The 3605-nt window shown below is 40.1% G+C and overlaps 1 long non-coding RNA gene across 1 annotated transcript; it reads left to right on the forward strand.

The window, feature by feature from the left end:
• The first annotated feature begins 1451 nt into the window (after positions 1 to 1451).
• LOC119946653 lies at positions 1452 to 3087 on the forward strand. Its single transcript, XR_005456449.1, has 2 exons — positions 1452 to 2143; positions 2467 to 3087. It is a non-coding gene; the product is annotated as an uncharacterized LOC119946653 (long non-coding RNA).
• Positions 3088 to 3605: the final 518 nt, after the last annotated feature.

Raw genomic sequence — 3605 nt, forward strand, 5'->3', positions numbered from 1 at the left:
TCTCCCAATCCCTTCTATGTTGCCCATGCTCTTCTGTTGGTATCCTTTATTCACCCCTCCCTCAGCCCCGCAGCATTTCAATCAATCAATCAATCAATCGTATTTATTGAGCGCTTACTATGTGCAGAGCACTGTACTAAGCGCTTGGGAAGTACAAATTGGCAACACATAGAGACAGTCCCTACCCAACAGTGGGCTCACAGTCTAAAAGGGGGAGACAGAGAACAGAACCAAACATACCAACAAAATAAAATAAATAGGATAGAAATGTACAAGTAAAATAAATAAATAAATAAATAAATAAATAAATAGAGTAATAAATATGTACAACCATATATACATATATACAGGTGCTGTGGGGAAGGGAAGGAGGTAAGATGGGGGGTTGGAGAGGGGGACGAGGGGGAGATATGTACATATCTGTGATTCACTTATATTAATGTCTGTCTTCCCCTCTAGACTGTAAGTTCCTTGTGGGCAGTGAATGTATCTACCAACCCTATTATATTGTTCTCTCCTAAGTACTTATGAAGGTGCTCTATACACAGTAATTACTCTATAAATATAATTGATTGATTGAGGGCAGGTAGTGGAAAGGAGAACTAGCCCAGGAAGGGATCGTGGAGGAGTTGTGATTTTAGGAGGGCTTAGAAGGTGGGGAGAGTGATGGACTGTTGGATACGAAGGGGAAGAGAGTTTCAGGCGAGAGGGAGAAAATGGGCAAGGAGTCAGTGGCAGACTAGACGAGAGTGAGATTCAGAGAGTAGGTTGGCATCAGAGGAGCTAAGTGGGTGGATTGCCTTAAATCTGATGGGAAGGAGTTTCGGTTTTAGAAAAATGATCCGGGCATCAGAGTGAAGTAAGAACTGGAGTGGGGAGAAGAAGCAGGCCAGGAGGTCAGCAAGGTGGCTGATAGAGTAGTCAAGAAGGGATGTGACATGCTTCGCTCAGCATGGGAGCAGTTTGAGATGCTGTGAAGGTAGGAATCAGCCACAGCCACGTTGGTGGCCTTCCCTATCTTTGAAAAGATGAGAAGGCCTCACATTGCTGCTTGTTTTACTCCTTCCTAAACTGAAGGAAGGGCCAATGACAGTCCTGGGAACTCGGGGGTGGGACAGCCTCCCCCTCCTCTGTAGTGAGCCCCAGGGGGCGTAGTTAGTTGAGACCATCAGTTCTAGAATGTTTGGGATGGGAGGATGGGTGTTTGTATATGTTTTATAAGAATAGTGAAATAATGATGATATTCATTAAGTACTTACTCTGTGCCGAGGACTGTGCTAAGAGCTGGGGTAGATCTAAGATAACAAATTGCACATAATCCCCATTCTACACAGGGCTCACTGTCTAAGAGAGAGAGAGAACAGATATTTTGTCCCCATTCTGCAGGTGAAGAACCTGAGGCACAGGAAACTGGAGTGACTTGCCCAAGGTTTTACAACAGGCAAGCAGCAGAGCTGGGACTAGAACCCAGGTGTTCCAACTCCTACTTTCCACTACACAACTGAGTTTCTTGTTAACTGAAATTCCTCAGCCAAAGTTCCTTTTTCTTTGTTCATTTTTATCACCCTCCCCCTTTCTCCATTCCAACCCCATAGCAAGGTTCCTGAAGATGACCATACACCTGTAGAAAATTAATTATATCTCCTAAAAAAGGCATCTATTAAGTGCCCAAGGATAGTGCAGCTTACGTCTGTGCTCCAGGTTCAGTATTTGACTTCACCTACCTCAGAAAATTGTATCTATTGTTAACTCAGTGTGCCAAGGGTCTGTTTTCAGTCCCCTCCATACTTGAGTCTAAATCAAAGGGCTTAAATACTCTCCTGAGCCATTTGAAAGGATCCAGTTTGGCCTTAATTCATCCCCTCTTCAGTGGGGTCTAAACAGAAAATTCTACCAATGAACAAGAGGAGAGGTGTGGATATGAAAAATCTTCATGTAAGGTTAGAGGAGAAGTTGGTCCAGGGTTTGGGGATATTTTATGTCACCTCCCAACTTTTTAAGTTCACAGAACCACAAGAATGAAAAGAGGTGTTCGTCCAATCCCAGTAAAGGTGTTGCAACCCAGTTCCTCTGAATTCCATCCCAAAAAGATTCCCAAATAAGAAGAGTCATTCTCCAGTGCACTATAGGTTGGATGTGAAAGGTGAGCTTTTTGCGGTTGGGAGTGGGGATTTGATAACATGTCTCTAAGCAAACAGTGACCAACACAAATATGGAGTAGAAGAGAGGGATGTTTGGAAAATATATGGTAATTTATAACCACACAAAATTGAAAAGGTTACCCAAAAGGTGTACTACATTTTTCTTAAAACAAAAACACAATCCAACTTCATTGAATTTAATCAAAAAATTCTAGTCCTATTTTGTGAAGGCATAAATGTGTGAATGGTTGGGTGTGTGTGCGATATCATGGTGCATCTAAACTTATTTACATATATTATGAAATGGTTTGATGTCTGTTGCCAGTGATATTTTCTCCACAACAAAACCTGGATGTCTGAAATATTTGACATTATTAAGAAGACTACAATGTACTGTTGGAGAATTCTGCTTATTGTAATATTCCTGAAGTTGGTTTTTGCATACCTGCACTTTCTTGGTTTCTAAAAATCTTCTGTATTTGGAGTTGTACTGCCAAAAAAGTTCTCACCCTGTAGCAGTTTTCTGTGTATCAGATTTTAAACGTAGAACAATCTTTTACAGGCTTTTTTATTTAAAAGAATGCTCTCATTATATAATTTCAGGGCCTTGGGTTACTATTTTAACAAAAGAAGAAAAAGTATTTTCATGTTAAAACTACAGCTTTAGTTGGGTGACTGGGAAAACATGACAGTAGAGATTTTATCCAGTATCCCGTGACTGTTGTTAATAATGATTGCTGCTTACATCTGCATAATTGAAAAGCTCCCAGTTTATGAAAAACTGTAAGCCAGGGGAACTCACTGTCATAGAATGCAGCATTATTATGTCAGAATCAAGGAAAGTTTCTGTCCCCATTCACTTTTTCTCTGTGGTATATATTCTTTCTAGTGTGTATTTAATAAAAGCATGTGTTTTTATAAATAAAGATCAACTTTGTTAAACCAACTGAAATATTTTGTACTGCTGTTTTGTTGGCCCCAGCTGTATTTATTTTGGGGAAAGTGATGTTATTTCTACTGTGCTTGATCCTATGATGGGTTTTATGAGTGTCTTACTTTCTGATTATAAATTACCCTTGTGAGCAAATTTAACATCATAGTAGCATTAGGATGTGATTGAGTGCACTGAGAGTGAAATTTATTCAGTAGTATTCTGAAAGAGTTGATTCTTCTCCCATGAATCAGCTTTTCACCCTCTCTAGTTCTCTGGAGAAGCATGTGCATGTAGGAATTCTTGTAGTTTAATTTCAAATGGAAGTGTCAGAGTTTTAAAGATGTGAGATACTAGAAGTAGTGTCACCTCACTGATGTAGAAAGCCTAGAGTGGGCTGAACTAAGCCACTTTCTAAAATTATTTTGGCTCTGGGCTTGAGAATGAATCACCCGCTAATTGGTTTTTGCCCTCAGACTGTAGGTGGCAGGCTTGACTTCTTCTCAAGAGTTCTTGTTTTTTCCAATTTCTTC

The sequence above is a fragment of the Tachyglossus aculeatus genome, chromosome Y2 (genome assembly GCF_015852505.1).
Source record: "Tachyglossus aculeatus isolate mTacAcu1 chromosome Y2, mTacAcu1.pri, whole genome shotgun sequence".
In the NCBI taxonomy this organism is placed as follows: Eukaryota; Metazoa; Chordata; class Mammalia; order Monotremata; family Tachyglossidae; genus Tachyglossus; species Tachyglossus aculeatus.